The 18,367-nt window shown below is 35.3% G+C and overlaps 1 long non-coding RNA gene across 12 annotated transcripts in view; it reads right to left on the bottom strand.

Annotated features, from left to right (window-relative positions):
* The window catches only part of LOC123574516 (uncharacterized), a 39,897-nt gene extending 23,614 nt beyond the window's left edge, over positions 1-16,283 (bottom strand). For 11 of the 12 annotated variants that reach the window (XR_010588450.1, XR_010588452.1, XR_010588451.1 and 8 more), the window contains exons 1-4: positions 16,136-16,283; positions 15,794-16,050; positions 10,307-10,369; positions 9,920-10,007 (exon numbers count right to left, since the gene is read on the bottom strand). This is a non-coding gene — a long non-coding RNA (uncharacterized lncRNA). Of the gene's footprint in view, positions 1-7,421; positions 8,932-9,919; positions 10,008-10,306; positions 10,370-15,793; positions 16,051-16,135 lie in introns of those variants that run through there. The other variant, XR_012416309.1, reaches the window with a different exon arrangement.
* Positions 16,284-18,367: the final 2,084 nt, after the last annotated feature.

Below are 18,367 nucleotides of genomic sequence, written 5' to 3'. Positions count from 1 at the left end.
GGCACATGTATACCTATGTAACAAACCTGGAGGTTTGGCACATGCATCCCAGAACTTGAGTATATATATATATATATATATATATATATATATATATATATATAGTAAGTTCAATCAGCCTGAATTGATTGATACAGGCCCTTTAAATGAGGATTCTGCATTTAATATTTTAGCTCAATGATTTATAGAAGGCTCTAACTTTTGTTTGGTTGGTTGGCTGAAACATGGACCCAAAGGTGGCCCATACTAAATATAATTTAAATACCAATACCAACAACTGCCCTGGTATAGTGTAGAAGAAGATATTTAAAGACTTAGGGAGATTGAAATATTATGCTACATATATAATGTAAGATGTCCTCACTCATCTTAAGAGATTCTAGAGGACACACCTTTTATCATGTCTCTAATAAAAACATTTGTGAGGGGAGCTCCAGTATCCTTGAAGGGATTTATGGTCACACTTATTGATAGGTCAGAAATCAGAAATCAAACTGGGATTCTTAAATGTCATGGAATAATGAGATCCCAGGGCGGTAGTGGCTCAGTGGCAGTATTTAATTGTCAAAGCAACGTGGCCATACTTTAATAGATAATGGTTTTAAATAATTAACCAGAACAATTTGTCTAACAGAAACCTATGGCATTGGCTAGTGTCCCTAGGAAAGAAACAGATGATAACTCTACTGAGTTCATATTGGATACATATTAGCAGAGGATGATGAACAGAAGTTCACCATTACTAGACATAGAGAACAGAAACCTAATCTGAATTACCACAAAGAAAGATTAATGGTCCCCCAGTTCCCAGAGTTGAGCCAGTTTATAGAATTAATAAAAGTGAGATTGAGTCCCCTGGAGGAAGGCCTCTGCTACATTACCAAAAATTTGTATTGTTAATCATTCTTCCTCCCTTCCCTAAGTAATCCATGTCCATTTACCAAGGTGACTATGCATTGTAAAAGTGAAATAATTAGAGTTTTCAAGGAATACTGGATACTATAATCCCTGAACTGATACTAATTCCAGGATACATAAAACTTCATTGGGGTCCACCAGTCAGCCTAGGGGCGCTGCAGGTCAGGTAATCAATGGAGTTTTAGCTCAGGTCATATTACAGTTGACCTACTGGGTCCATGACCTCATCCAATACTTATTTTCCCAGGTCTGGAATGCATAATTGGAAGAGATAGCACTTACAATTCCCACATCGGGTCTCTGACTTGTGGAATAAGGGTTATTAGGCTAAGTAGCAGCCACCAGAATCGCGTTTAACTGCAAAAACAGTAAACTAAAAGCAATGCTCCATTCCTGGATATATTGCATCAATCAGTGCCACCGCCAAGAACTTGAAAGATGCAGGTGTAATTCCTGAAAATCACCAATGAACTTGACTATTTGGCGTGTACAAAAAGCAGATGGATCTTGGTGAATGAGAGTGGATTATCATAAACTTAATCATCTGGTAACTGTAATTATAGCTGTTATTCCGATTGTGGTTTTGTTGCTTGAGAAAATTAGCATATCTTTTCACATCTGGTACGCAGCTAAACTGACAAATGTTTTTTTCTTTTTCAATACCTGTTAATAAGATCACTGAAAGCAGTTGCTTCCCGTACATCTTCGCTATTCTACCTTAGGGCTGTGTGAACTCTCCAGCCCCATGTCATAATTTATTCCATAGAGATGGTGCTTGCTGTTCTCTTCCACAAGACATTGTGTTGTTTCATTTCATTGATGATGTTATGAAATTGGCTATCATTAGCAGATTGTAGTATTTTCTCTAGACATATAGATAAGGTACTTTTCTATCAGAAGGTAAGAAATAAATATTACAAAAATTTAGAGGTTCTACTTCAGTGAAATTTCTTGAGAACCAGTGGCATGGGGCATGTTGAGATGTCCTTTCAGAGATGGCCTTGGCCCCTACTCCTGTTATGTTATCTTTCTCTTTCATATAATCCTTATGTACTCACAGGGAGTTCTCTCTGACCAGTTGGCTATAAGAGAGAAAGTTCAGCCCAGGTTTAAAGATGCTCATATTTCTTCTATCATACTATAAATAAGACCTAGTGATAGATACATCAGTACTGTGACTGTTGTTAACCACAATCCATTTTCCATCTTAAAAAAGCTACAAGAGAATACATTGAACCTTTCTAGCATAAAAACAAGACAAGTATTTTGGGTGATAGATATCTCAAGTACATTGATTTGATATTTACAAATTATATTAATGCATTAAATTGCCACATGTGCCACAAAACAGTGTACAACTATTATGCATCAATAGTAATAATAATAAATGGTTTTGCAAGATATGCAAGAACACCATGAAAGTAGAAAGCAGCCATAAAGAGGAATGAGATAATGTCCTTTGCAGGGACATGGATGTTGGGGTGATCAGACCCAACACCAGGTCGTGGGGGTGATGATGTCCGGCAGAGTCAAAAGAATGAGAAAAGACAGTTTGAGAGAGAAAGTGGGTCCACGGGGCCATCGCGAGTTTGGAAGCTGTGAAGGCTCTGTGCTCTGGAATCCCAGACTATTTATTGGTGATAAAACAAATAAACGTCTGGTGAGAATGTGGGGTTGAAAGGGAGTATTGCATTAAGCACATGATTTACAGCTGTGACGGTTTAGCATATGCTCTACTACTTGAGATAATGGAGAGCAGGTTATTTTAACTCAAGATACAGCCAATCCTGGAAGAGAAAGGAGCAAGGAGCCAGCAAGTCTAGACACATTCCAGAGGCCATGAGGGGTTTTATGCCCTGAGCCCTAGATTCTATCCAAGCCACAGGGGTTTTATGCCCTGGGCTCAGATTTTGGTGCGTCAGGGTAGCCTTCCACCTTTTGGCACAGAGCTTGGTGTTCCAAAGGCCACAAGAGGTTTTAGACCCTGGACCAGGGACATGTTCCAAGACTCTTTTACATTACGTCAGACATGCAAGCCCTGCCTCAGCTTCTTCCAACACCCAGCTTTTCTCCCAACAATGGATGGGGCTGGAGGCCATTATCCATAGCAAAATAAGAGAGGAACAGAAAACCAAATACCATATGTTCTCACTTACTAGTGGGAGTTAAGGATGAGACCACATGGACACATAGAGGGGAACAACAAACACTGGGGCCTATTGGAGAGTGGAGGATGGGAGGAGGGAGAGGATCAGGAAAAATAACTAATGACTACTAGGCTCAATACCTGGTTTAGAAATAATCTGTACAACAAACCCCCGTGACACAAGTTTACCTATGAAACAAACCTGCACTTGTATACCTGAACTTAAAAGTTAAAAAAAAAGAAAGCTGTGGCCCTGCAGCTCATTTTGAGACATCATTGAAAAATATACATGAAGGGAAATATTCTCAGTAGGCAGAATTTTGAGCAGCAAACCTGGTTGTTCATTTTTCCCTAAAGGAGAAATGGTCAGGAGTAAGAGTTAATTAGTCTGATTGGCTGTTGCCAATGATTTGGCTTGATGATCAGGATGTACCCAAATGGGTTATTGTCAATAATAAGGTCTGGATAATTGATATATGCATAGAATTATCCAGGGAATGAATTTGAAGATATCTGTGTTTCATATGAATGCTTACCAAAGGGTGACTTCAAGAGAGTAAGATTTTAATAATCAAGTGGATAAAATGAATGAATCATTCTATGGATACCAGTCAGCCTCTTTTCTTAGCTATCCCTGTCATCATCAAATGGGATCATAAACAAAGTGGCTATGATGGCAGGGATCAGGGCTATGCATGAACTCAGCAACATGAACATCCACTCACAAACACCAACTTGGTGACAGCAACTACTGAGTGCCCAATCTGACAGCAGCAGAGACCAAAACTGAATCCATGATCTGTCATCATTTTCCAAGGAGATAAGCTAGATATCTGGTGATAGACAGATAACATTAGAACAGTTTAATCCTGAAAGGGCAACTCATTGTTTTTTTCTGGAATAGACACTTACTCTGGACATGGATTTGCCTTTCATGCATTCAATAGTTCTGCCAAAACTACCATCTATGGACTTACAGAATGCTGTATTCACTCTCATGGTATTCTACATAGAATGGTATTCACTCTCATGGTGAATTCACTGTATTCACTCTCATGGTATTCTACATATTATTCTACATTTGATTGTTTGCCTATGATCAAAGAGCTTACTTCACAAAGGATGAAATGCAGCAATGGAACTATGTTCATGAAATTATTGGTGTTACCATGTTCTGCAATCATTATGAACCATCTGACTTGAGAAAATGATATTATTACCTGTTGAATACTCGGTTATCATGATAATGAGCATTGTAGAAAGGTTGTAGGCTGGAGCGATGTCTTCCATAATGACATATATGCCCTAAATTGTTATCTAATGTATAGTACTATTTTTCATAGACAGAATTTACAGATCCAGAAATCTATGAATGAAAATGGAAGTCGCTCCATTTCCTTTTTTATAATTTAATTAAATTTATTTATTTATTTATTTATTTATTTGAGACAGGGTCTCTCTCTGTCACCCAGGCTGGAGTGCAGTGGCTGATCGCAGCTTGTTATAACCCCCTCTTCCTGGGTTCAAGTGATTCGCGCACCTTAATCTTCCAAGTAGCTGTGACTACAGCCATGCACCACCACACCTGGCTCATTTTTGTATTTCTTTATAGAGATGGGGTTTCATTATGTTGGCCAGGCTGGTCTCGAACTCCTGACCTCAAGTGATCTGCCTGCCTTGGCCTCCCAAGGTGCTGGGATTATAGGCGTGACCCACTGTACCAGGTCTACCATTTACTATTATCCCTAGTGACTCACTAGCAAAATTTTTGCTTCCATCCCTGTGATTTTACACTCTTCTGGTCCAGAGGTCTTTGCTTTTGAGGAAGAAATATTTACACCAGAATATACAATATTGATTCCATTGAACTGAAACTTTGAGAATATTACAAGTCTATTTTGACTCCTTTGCCTCTAAATCAACAGACAAATAAAGGAGTTACTCTTTTAACAGGGTGTTGATCCTAATTACTAATAGAAAATACAACTGTTACAACAAAATTGGAGGTATTAAAAATAAAATATAACTGGAAGATAGGTGATCTTTTAGGGTATCTATTAGTACTACCATGACTTGTGAATAAAGTCAATGGAAAACATCAACAAACCAATTCAGACCATATGATAATGAACAGACCCTTCAGAAATGAAAGTTTGGGTTATCCCATGGAGTGGGCTGAATTTTGGATGCTTAAAAGGATGTGTCCAAATCCAAATTCCTATCATCTGAGAAAATACTAACCTTTATGGAAAGAAAATGTAATTAAGAATTTTCAAAGAAGAAAGTTATCCTGGATTTTCTAAGTGGACCCTAAATGCAGTCACATGTATCCTTAAAGAAGACAAACAGCAGAGGGAACTTTGAAACAGACATGCAAAAGAGGAGGAATCAATGTGACCACAAAGGCAGAGATTGAAGCAATGCAGCCACCAGCTCAGGAATGCTAGAACAACCACTAGAAGCTGGAAGAGATGACGCATGGATCGCCCGTAGAGCTCCTGGAAAGAGTGGGCCCTGCCAACACTTTTACTTTGAATTTCTAGCTTTTATAACTGTGACGATAAATTTCTACTGTTTTAGCCAAAAGTCTGCAGTAATTTGCTATGACAGCTACAGGAAACTAATATGCCCCACCATACAAAACCCACAACCAGCTCAGATGCTTGCAAGGGTAAAGGGAATATGAAATATGTAATGAAAGAAGGTAGTTATAAATAGCAATTATGACCATGTTGCAGAAAAAAGGGAATGTAATAGTTATGAATTCCTCTCCCTATTTTGTCAGGAATATGTTAGCATATTTTAAACAAACCTATTGTTTTATTTCTTCTCTCCTCCTCTCGTCATCCCATGGACGATGTATTATAATAATGCAATGTTACAGTTATATCAAAGAAGAGGAAACATCACCCAAGGGCTTTGCATTCTCTTTTGTGGAAAGCATTTGTGTATTTTCAGTTGTATGCAGAAAGATGAAAGTAAGACTTTGTAATTGTCTTTATTTGGCTAATATATGTGATTTAAAGTCAACAAAGGGTAAACTGCGATGGGTAGTTTCATGTGTTAACTTATATATATTACAATTCCTGGTTATTAAAAAAAAAAATCCAAGATAATATTGCTTGAAGGGCATTTTGTAGATGTGATTAAGTTTATAATCAATTGCCTTCGAGTAAGGAAGATTATTCTGATTCAATTAATTGAATCAGGTCCACCATGAGTACAGCAGAGCTGAAGCTTGTTTGAAGAAGAAATCTTCAGCTCCAGAGTCAAAACAAAACCTTCTCTTCTTTGTGACCAGTCGGTCCCTAAAATTGCATAAACCAATTCCTTAAAATAAATTTCTTAATATATGTCTTCTATTGATTCTGTTTCTCTGGTCGAACCCTGACTAAGAAACACAGTAGAGGATTTGTTAGTCAAGGCATCCTTCTCTCATTCAAATCATTTAAGTCTTGTGATTTCCACTCTAAACTAGGAACACAGTTATAGGATATACTTCTGATTTACCAAAGAGTACCTACTGATCTACACTAGAGAGCTGAAATGAATTACAAGAAAAAAAAGAAGAAAGAGAGAGAGAGAAAGAAAGAAAGAAAGAAAGAAAGAAAGAAAGAAAGAAAGAAAGAAAGAAAGAAAGAAAGAAAGAAAGAAAGAAAGAGAAGGAAGGAAGGAAGGAAGGAAGGAAGGAAGGAAGGAAGGAAGGAAGGAAGGAAGGAAGGAAGGAAGGAAAGGAAAGAAAGAAAGAAAAAAGAAAGACGAAGGATTCTAGCACTTAACATTTTTACTACTAGAGAAGTCTAGAGAACTATTTCCCTATTTTGTCAACCTAATCCAGGGAAATAGATGTTTTCTAGAAAGAGTATTTTTTCTTTACTCTACGGAATTTTAACATCCATCAATATATTTATCATTCTTCTGAAGAGTTAAAAGACATTCACTTTATTTATTTTTTACAAGACTCCCTTCATTCTTTTTACAATGTCAGTTATTGTTCTAGACATGTAGAAAATGTAATCTAATATTGTCTAATATTCTAGTTTTACCTTTTCTTTATGAAACCATAAATTTGATAATATTATGTTATCATGATTTTATAGAGTTAATATTTAATTGCATTATTTATGTGATTTTTAGTAATGTTGAACTTTTTTTATGTTTGTCATTTATATACTTTCTTTTGATAAATGTTTATTCATGTTATTTACTCACTTTTTTATGTGATTATTTGTTTTCCTTTTTTCTTGCTGGTTTGTTTGCATCCCTTGTAAATTCTGGATATCAGTCCTTTGTTGGATGCATAGTTTGCAAATATTTTATCCCATTCTGTGGGTTATCTGTTTCCTCTGCTAATCGCTTTTTTTTTGTTGTACAGAAGCGTTTTAGTTTAATTAGGTACCATTTACTTGTTTCTGTTTTTGTTGCATTTGCTTTTGAGGTCTTAGTCATGAATTTTTTGCCTAGGCCAATGTCCAGAAGCATTTTTCATAGGTTATTTTAGAATTTTTATTGATTCATGTCATAGATTTTAAGTCTTTGATCCATCTTGAGTTGATTTTTGTATAAGGTGAGGGATAAAGATCCAGTTTCATTCTTCTACATGTGGCTAGCCAGCTTTTCCAGCATGATTGATTGAATGGGGTGTCCTTTCCCTGGTTTAGGTTTTTGTATGCTTTGTCAAAGATCCGTTGGTTGTAAGTATTTGACTTCATTTCTGTGTTCTCTATTCTGTTCTATTGGTCGATGTGTTTACTTTTATACCAATACCATGCTGTTTTGGTAACTATAGGCTTATAGTATAATTTGAAGTCCAGTAATATGATATTTCCAAATTGGTTCTTTCTCAGATATGATTGGCTATTTATGAGTATCTATTTATTTTATTATATTTTAAATCTCCTTTTTTAAATAAATTAATAAATAAGTTTATAACTAAGTTCTATAGAATATACACAATAGCTCCAACATACACAGTCTTTTGTGCATATGATTGCAGTTGATTGTTTCTCTGAGCGTTCAGTCATAGTGGTTGGTTTTTTCATGTGTGTTTTATTTATTTATCTGATTATTTTGAGGTTATTATCTTCCTTCAAATTTATCTGTGGGATTCTTTAAAACTTGAATATGAAATAACTCTATTGAAGTAATGTTTCTGCTTGGTAATTAAAAGGACTTAAATTTTGTAGTGGGTTATTGTTTAGGAGGCAGAGAAATTAAAATTAGATCTACAAATTTTCTTTAGGCGTAGCTTATGATTTATAATTATTGGAATGAAATTTTTGCAAATTTTCCCCTAATATTAAACAGACAAAGTGAGGCAAATATCATGATCTCTCTCAACTAGGTTTATTCCTAATTCACTACTGGTATTGTTAAATGTTTAACGTTTATTTCAACTTCCCACGTTTCCATGGACCCTGGCCTGTTCTCTTTCCTCTCGGCTCTGGATCTTTTAAAACCCGTATGCTTAACTACCAGGTAGTGGTTGATGCCTCCAGCAAAAAACAACAGCTTAGTGTCTAGATTTATGATTTCTCATTATTTCCGGCTTTGGAGAATTACCTTACATTTTATGTAGCTCTAGAATATATTTTACTTTCGAAAAATTTAGTTTTTTAGGATATCTAGACCAAATGACTTTTTTTGGTTTTCTGCCATATCTCTGAGAATGGAAATAAGTTAAGTTGTCATAGTTTTGGTCATGTCCCTTTTCAAAAGACTTTATTCTTTCAACCTGATGCAGTTTAGGAGTGAGGAAAGACAATGAAGTGATAAAGGAATTGCCAAATCCCATTTGAAAATATAAAAACAGGATAGTTTATTCTTGAGTGAAGGTGTAGAGAAGACTGTGTGTTTTAAAATTGTGACTGTGAATAAAAAAACATGCAATGGTTACTTCTGAACTAAAACAACAATCACAAGTTGCATAGTAAACTGTTTTGTTTGCAATCAAAACAGCTTTTAGTTTAGACTGGAAACATTGGATTTTACCCAAGAAATGTAAATATAGAAATTATTTCATTTAAATCATCTTTCTTGTTTTCACTTGTCACAAGGAACAATTATCACAAACACTCACAGAGTTACTTCTAAAAGCATGTGCTATGAAAATTTTTGAGATTTAAACCAGTGTTTAAGTTCTGGAGGACAAAGGTAAGTCAGTTCAAGTCTCTCTTTTAACATTTTTGTTAATATGAAATAATATTCTGGAACAGGCAAGCACACATAGTTTGAACTCTGAAAGTGTTGATGAAAAATGAAAAGGTTTTAGAAAGGCCAATCTCCTGTGTATTCAGTCTCCGAATGGAACTCCATTCTCTGTTTACAGTGGCAACTGCAGCTGCAATTGCATGACTTATTTAAATATTTCTTGGTAAGCAAGTCTTCACAGCAAATGTAATATTTCCAATTACGTTATAAAATAGGGAGAGCAAAAGCAATGCGTAAATAATCCATACTTGAAACCAGATAAAGATACTCATAGGACAATAATGTGTGAAGAAAAAATAAGAATCCTTATTAGATTAGTTTAATATATCAATCTCATTAAAATGCATACGCAATCATATGATAGTAAATGAATGGTCTAGAGATAGAGATAGTAAATGAATGGTCTAGAGATAGTAAATGAATGGTCATGTTAGTCTTGTGATATTTATTAATTTTGTACAATTTTCAGTAGGCTGGCAGTCTAATTTTAGTTGAGCCTTGCCAAACTGTAAATGTATATATTGAAATATTTTTGACATGTGTATATATCCTGAAATTTTGTAGCAAAAGCCATTTTTTAAAAATCCTTTTATCTTTGTAGGTAAGATGATGAATAATTTGTTTATTAATTCAAACAATACTTACCGTGCAGCAACTTTGTGTCAGACATGTTAAAGACCAGAGAAACAGCCATGAGCAAAGAGGAAAGGCCTGCTCCAAAGCAGCTTTCGTTCTAGAGGGAAGAGGAGGAAATCATATATCTAATATACTAGACAGGGGCCAGGGCTAAGAAGAAAAAATTAAAAGCTATAGAACTAGGAGTGATTAGGAAAGCTCTATTTTAGGTAGATGATTAGAGACTTTTGACTGTCTGATGTCAGGTAAAATAAATACTAAGAGAAAGAAGCATTTTCTCTCCACTTTCTTTCATAACATTAAAATTTACGTTGGGGTTAGACACATGGGACTTGCATTTATCAAATAATTTAATATTAACATTGTATTTTATAATCATGAAAGATTTGTACTTACCCAATTGCCTTTGTCGTTTTATTCCTATTTTGGTAAATAGCACATATAGGTGAAAGGATTTGTCTAAGGCAGGAAACAAAGTTTGTCGTTATACAACAGAACACATTTACTTGACTTATAGCAAACTAGTTCAATAGCATGATGCTTAACCAATTCGGTTAAAATAAGTACTAATATACTCAAAACTACATAATAAAATAGGTTTTATATCAAAGTATGCAATTATTGCCAGGGTATTATGAAATCGTAAACTAAAGAAGCATTATACATGTTAACTTATGACAAACCTGTACATCCTGAACTTAAATTAGAAGTTGGAAATAAAAAAATATATTATTTCTAAAGAAGACTTCACTTGTTAATATTGGTGCAAACATAATTGCAGTTTTTGCCATTACTTTTACTTTTGCACAAACCTAATAACTGACAACTCAAGAGCCAATGATAAGAAGATGATGAACATGGATGTATATGGAGGTGATATCTTTTGTGATTATTCCAAAAAATTTTCATATTTACAGTTCTTATGTTTTTATTATTTCTTTTTTTTAGCTGGCTGACTTTATACATTCACTTCTGGGATCTAAGCTGTAAGAGAAACTAGGGTCTCAAAATATATTTATTCTGGGTAAAATGACAAATGACTGTCATTTGGTTGATAGGTAGATGCTTATTTATTTATTTATTTATTTATTTTTAGATGGAGTCTCACTCTGTTGCCCAGGCTGGAGTTCAATGGTGAGATCTTGGCGCACTGCAACCTCTGCATCCCAGGTTCAAGTGATTCTCTTCTCTCATCCTCCTGAGTAGCTGGGAATATAGGCATGCACCACCACACTTGGCTAATTTTTGTATTTTCAGTAAAGATGGGGGTTTCATCATATTGGTCAGGATGGTCTTGAACTCCTGACCTCAGGTAATCCTCCTGCTTCGGCCTCCCATAGTGCTGGAATTACAGGCGTGAGTGCCATTCCCAGCCATTTGCCAGATGCTTTTTTCTGCTTTAGAAAAGAACTATAAGACTAACAGAGATTTTGCTTATATACGTATATTTTCCATATGGTTCTTTCATTAGTAGTACTAGTAGTAGTAGTCGTTGTCGTCGTCGTCGTCATAGTAGTAGTATTCTGAGTTAGTGTCTCACTCTGTCTCCCAGGCTGGAGTACAATGGAGCAGTTTCGGGTCACTGCAACCTCTGCTTCCGGGGCTCCAGAGATTATCTTGCCTCAGCCTCCCCAGTAGCTGGGATCACAGGTCCGCACCACCATGCCCAGCTATATTTTTGGTATTTTTGGTAGAGATGAGGTCTCACCATGATGGCCAGGCTGGTCTTGAACTCCTGAGCTCAAGAAATCCATCCGCCTTGGCCCCTAAATGCTGAAATTACAGGCATGAGCCACTGCACTCGGCCTAAATTTTTAAATAAATCATTTTCTAGTGTAGATATAATTCGTGAAATGCAACAGAAGTAAAATTTACTCTAGGTTTAAATAAAATTATCAATAACTAACTTTATAACTGTCTCTGTTTTCAGATTATAAAACCTACTTAGACACAATAACAATATCTAAATCTATTGAAAAAGAAAACTATTACATCAATAGTAAATATTTATGCAATCAAATACGCTAAATCTTGAGTCAGTTACTTTCTGTTCAATTTTGAAAACTGCTTTATTAAAAATTCAAACTGCAATTTTTAAACACACATAAACTTGAAAAATGGTTTTAATATTAGTCAGTGAAATCCATTTTAAAATATGCTATAGTTAAAATAACATTTCAAAAATTTACATTGTATACATTTCATGTTTCCTAAGATTTCAATAAAATACATATCAGACTAACAGAGAATGTGAGGGCATTTGGCTATTTTGAGGTTTCAAAGAAATATCTAAATTTGAAAAATTGTACTTCCATTTCAATTTTCTATCTCATACAATTTACCATGTAAAACCTGTTATATTGTGATCTCAGATTTTAAATGTAATAGTTTATCTTAATAATGTTTTAATATTTTATCATGTATTTTTTAATTTTACTTTTTTTTTTTTAATTTATTTATTATTATTATACTTTAAGTTGTAGGGTACATGTGCATAACGTGCAGGTTTGTTACATATGTATACTTGTGCCATGTTGGTGTGCTGCACCCATCAACTCATCATTTACATCAGGTATAACTCCCAATGCAATCCCTCCCCCCTCCCCCCTCCCCATGATAGGCCCCTGTGTGTGATGTTCCCCTTCCTGAGTCCAAGTGATCTTATTGTTCAGTTCCCACCTATGAGTGAGAACATGCGGTGTTTGGTTTTCTGTTCTTGTGATAGTTTGCTAAGAATGATGGTTTCCAGCTTCATCCATGTCCCTACAAAGGACGCAAACTCATCCTTTTTGATGGCTGCATAGTATTCCATGGTGTATATGTGCCACATTTTCTTAATCCAATCTGTCACTGATGGACATTTGGGTTGATTCCAAGTCTTTGCTATTGTGAATAGTGCTGCAATAAACATACGTGTGCATGTGTCTTTATAGCAGCATGATTTCTAATCCTTTGGGTATATACCCAGTAATGGGATGGCTGGGTCATATGGTACATCTAGTTCTAGATCCTTGAGGAATCGCCATACTGTTTTCCATAATGGTTGAACTAGTTTACAATCCCACCAACAGTGTAAAAGTGTTCCTATTTCTCCACATCCTCTCCAGCACCTGTTGTTTCCTGACTTTTTAATGATTGCCATTCTAACTGGTGTGAGATGGTATCTCATTGTGGTTTTGATTTGCATTTCTCTGATGGCCAGTGATGATGAGCATTTTTTCATGTGTCTGTTGGCTGTATGAATGTCTTCTTTTGAGAAATGTCTGTTCATATCCTTTGCCCACTTTTTGATGGAGTTGTTTGTTTTTTTCTTGTAAATTTGTTTGAGTTCTTTGTAGGTTCTGGATATTAGCCCTTTGTCAGATGAGTAGATTGCAAAAATTTTCTCCCATTCTGTAGGTTGCCTGTTCACTCTGATGGTAGTTTCTTTTGCTGTGCAGAAGCTTTTTAGTTTAATGAGATCCCATTTGTCAATTTTGGCTTTTGTTGCCGTTGCTTTTGGTGTTTTAGACATGAAGTCTTTGCCCATGCCTATGTCCTGAATGGTACTACCTAGGTTTTCCTCTAGGATTTTTATGGTATTAGGTCTAACATTTAAGTCTCTAATCCATCTTGAATTAATTTTCGTATAAGGAGTAAGGAAAGGATCCAGTTTCAGCTTTCTACTTATGGCTAGCCAATTTTCCCAGCACCATTTATTAAATAGGGAATCCTTTCCCCATTTCTTGTTTCTCTCAGGTTTGTCAAAGATCAGATGGCTGTAGATGTGTGGTATTATTTCTGAGGACTCTGTTCTGTTCCATTGGTCTATATCTCTGTTTTGGTACCAGTACCATGCTGTTTTGGTTACTGTAGCCTTGTAGTATAGTTTGAAGTCAGGTAGCGTGATGCCTCCAGCTTTGTTCTTTTGACTTAGGATTGTCTTGGAGATGCGGGCTCTTTTTTGGTTCCATATGAACTTTAAAGCAGTTTTTTCCAATTCTGTGAAGAAACTCATTGGTAGCTTGATGGGGATGGCATTGAATCTATAAATTACCTTGGGCAGTATGGCCATTTTCACGATATTGATTCTTCCTATCCATGAGCATGGTATGTTCTTCCATTTGTTTGTGTCCTCTTTGATTTCACTGAGCAGTGGTTTGTAGTTCTCCTTGAAGAGGTCCTTTACATCCCTTGTAAGTTGGATTCCTAGGTATTTTATTCTCTTTGAAGCAATTGTGAATGGAAGTTCATTCCTGATTTGGCTCTCTGTTTGTCTGTTACTGGTGTATAAGAATGCTTGTGATTTTTGCACATTAATTTTGTATCCTGAGACTTTGCTGAAGTTGCTTATCAGCTTAAGGAGATTTTGGGCTGAGACAATGGGGTTTTCTAAATATACAATCATGTCATCTGCAAACAGGGACAGTTTGACTTCTTCTTTTCCTAACTGAATACCCTTGATTTCTTTCTCTTGCCTAATTGCCCTAGCCAGAACTTCCAACACTATGTTGAATAGGAGTGGTGAGAGAGGGCATCCCTGTCTTGTGCCAGTTTTCAAAGGGAATTTTTCCAGTTTTTGCCCATTCAGTATGATATTGGCTGTGGGTTTGTCATAAATAGCTCTTATTATTTTGAGGTATGTTCCATCAATACCGAATTTATTGAGCGTTTTTAGCATGAAGGGCTGTTGAATTTTGTCAAAAGCCTTTTCTGCATCTATTGAGATAATCATGTGGTTCTTGTCTTTGGTTCTGTTTATATGCTGGATTATGTTTATTGATTTGCAAATGTTGAACCAGCCTTGCATCCCAGGGATGAAGCCCACTTGATCATGGTGGATAAGCTTTTTGATGTGTTGCTGAATCCGGTGTGCCAGTATTTTATTGAGGATTTTTGCATCGATGTTCATCAGGGATATTGGTCTAAAATTCTCTTACTTTTTTATTATACATAGTTTTCATCAATTTTTTTTCTTTAGAATTTAGGTTCCTTTTTTTAACTTGCTTCTTTTCAATTATTTATTTTTATGTGTAGCTCTTATTAATACTATTTTTGGTCTACTCCAATATTCAAAAGAAGCCATACAAAAAGTTTTAAGGTTCAATTATTGGAGGTATATTTAATACGAGACACTTACACTACATTATTTGTTATAATGAATAAAAGAGCTAATACTATTATAAATACATCTGGTTAGATATTTAACATGCCTGTCATTGGAATTGTAGAAAATATCCTTGGAATTTGCCTTTCAAGATATAATACATCTTAATTAGATCTGAAGAATTCAGTGGTTTGAGCAATTGATATCAGAAAGATAACACTTTAGGTGTCATACATTTTGCATGTTATTTTTCTAATTAAAATGCATACATTTTTGAGACAATAGAGAAGATATAAAAATATAAGAACTGTAATTTCAATACCAAAGATACTAATTGTCTTCCTTTCTAGACTGAAAACTAAAAGAGGAGTGGTCAGATCCCTCCTGTCCAAAAGTATACATTCAGTTCCTCATACTGTGCTTGGAACAAAGTTTCACTAAATAAGTGTTCATCCAACGAAAGGATATATGAGTTATATACATTCTTTCTTTCAGTTCCCTCTCTCTCTTTATATTCACACACTCTAAAGTGTTTGAGGTCTTTTGTGTGTGTGTGTACAGTGCTGTATACATTTCTTAATTGATTACAGCAAAATAAACTTAGACATTTGTACTACTATTAATGCATCATCAATTCTCAGTGCCGTCTGGGGCAGTCCTCTGTGTCTGTATCATCCACCTACCTCTCCCACTCCACTCCATGAGGTTCTAATACCTCCTTGCTGTCTCTTATTCTATATCCACTGCCTCTGACAACAATCCTTCCATTCTCAGCAAATAATCTCACCATTTCTTACCTTGTAGCCGCTCATAAGCTTCTCAGCAGATAAGTCAACTTTTCTTCTTCCATCCAGTATGAACAGATTCAGCCCTCTTCTTTAATTTCTTCATTTTCTCGATCAGAGTCATGAGAGGAGTAATCACTGTAAAATACACCCAGAGATTTCCCCATAATAAGTGGTTTCTCTACAGAGGCCAATGCATTTGCCGGAGACTTTCTTATTGGGAGAAGTAATTGCTCTGAGTCCAGTGCCTTCTAGCTTTTCTGTCTCACCTAAGGATGAAAAAATAGTTTAGTGAAGGTCAGGCTTCAAATAAATAGATTTGGAAAATTGCAGAAAGGGAATAGAGTGAGGTACCAGAGGGAAAAAGCTATCCCAGTGGGAAAAGGCTTGTAAATTCACAGCTTCTAAACACAGTCCCACTGAAACAATGAGATGTAAGTGGAGGATTATTGAACAGTCTATGTCCTCAGCACTTGTCACCACACAAACAGGGCTCCAATATAATAACAGAGGATTATAGCTGAAAGAGATTAAAGACAAAGACTAAATCTGTAAAAGCAGCATTTAGGTAAGACAAAATTAAGAGGGGTGACAACAACAAGGACACTGAAGGAATTTGAAGTCACTGACACTGGGAGCTACAGCAGATACTAAATACAGTTCAACTGCTGGGGAAAATCCTAATAACTCTAACACTATAGGCCTACTTGATTCAGTGGTTATTATGCAATAAAATACACGACTTTCAACAAAGATCTAAAAGGTACACCAAAACACAAGGAAAAACCATCTAAAGGGGCAAGGGAATCAACAGAATCAGACTCACACATGATGCAGGTATTACAAGATACGGAATTTAAAATGACTGTGATGAATATATTAAGGAATGCCATGGAAAACAATTAGAAGACAGTGAATAATAGACAAATATTGTGAACAGAGAAATGGAAACATTAAGATTCCATTAAAATGAAATATTAGAAATCAAACACAATCCAACAGAAATTTTTTAATGGTATTATCCGTAGACTGGACACAAAGAAATTATCAGTGAGCTTGCATACACATCAGTAGAAAGTGCCTAAACTGAAACATACAAAGAGAAAAAAATGGTAGGGGTGGTAGCAGGATACCAGAACATCCAAGAACTGTGGGACAATTTCAAAAGTTGTTGTAACATGTAAGAATCGAAATAGCAGAAAGAGAAGTAAGAGAGGAGTGGGAGAAATACTTGGAATAATAATTTTCTAGATCTTTTCAAATTTAATGACAGACACAAAATCACAGATGTAGGATGCTCAAATAAAATGTGCAGAATAAGTCCACACAAGAAAACAACCAAAGCCCAATGCCACCACTTGGGAAAAATCACATTCAACTGTAGTTACCCTGATTTCAATATTTCACATTATATGCTTGCATCAAAATATCACATGTCCCCTGCAAATATATATAACTGGTATACTAGTATGTACCCATAATCATTAAAAATTTAAAAATGAGAAAAATCTTTAAAAAAAGCCACAGGCGAGAAAACTATAGGAGAAAAAGGATAAGGGATAAGAAGTACCGAGACATTTTGTCAGCAACCATGTGGATAAGAAGAGAGTAAAGTGAAATATTTAAAGTGTTTAAAGAGCAAAATCTGCAGAGTAGAATTTTCTATCCAGTGAAATATTATTTTAAAGCGCAGCTTACACAAAATTTATTCAGTCATTAAGAGAATTGATCACCAACAGCTTTTCTTTGCAAGAAATTTGAATTAAGTAATTCAGGGAAAATTGAAGCAATATGAATTAAAAAAAATCAGATTTACATTTAAAAAGGGGGAATATCTGAAAAGAAAAAAGTGACATTAGTGTAAACTTTCATTTCTCTTACTCTTATTTGATCTAAAATATAACTGCAAAACAAAAATAGGAGCAATAAATGAATGCATATAAAATAGAACTCATAAGATGAGTGACAGCAATGTCATAAGGTACAGAAAGGAGAAATTGGAAATACTCTGTATAAGGTATCTGCACTACATGTGAAATGACATAGTGTTATGTGAAAGTGAATTGTATTAATTAAAAGTGTGTATAATAAACTCTAGCAAAACTACTATAAAAAATTAAAAGCTCAATGGATGGACTAACCAAAGGAGTGGAGAGGAAAAAGAAAAGAGACAGGAAGCTTAAAGATGGAACAACAGAAATAATTCAACAGAAATAAACAATAGAAAGAAAATAGAATAGAAAAAAATGATAGAGACAACACACCCTCAGGAATCTGTGAAACAACAACAAAATAATCTTTTTACCAGAATTCCAGAAGGAGAGACAAAAGATGGTGCCCGGGAGGTGGAGCTTGCAGTGAGCTGAGATCCGGCCACTGCACTCCAGCCTGGGCGACAGAGCGAGACTCCGTCTCAAAAAAAAAAAAAAAAAAAAAGAATTCAAAGAATTATGACTAAAATCTTTTAAATTTGGCAAGTTACATTAATCTAAAGATTCAAAACGGTGACAGGTTTAACAACAGGTGAAACCCAAAGGAATCCATGTCAGGATATATTTTAACAAAATGTAGGAAAACTGAAGGTAA

This window comes from Macaca fascicularis, chromosome 7 (assembly GCF_037993035.2).
Source record: "Macaca fascicularis isolate 582-1 chromosome 7, T2T-MFA8v1.1".
Lineage (NCBI taxonomy): Eukaryota > Metazoa > Chordata > Mammalia > Primates > Cercopithecidae > Macaca > Macaca fascicularis.
The sequence above is the reverse complement of the archived record's forward strand: the minus strand, read 5'-3'. Positions and strand labels throughout refer to the sequence as shown.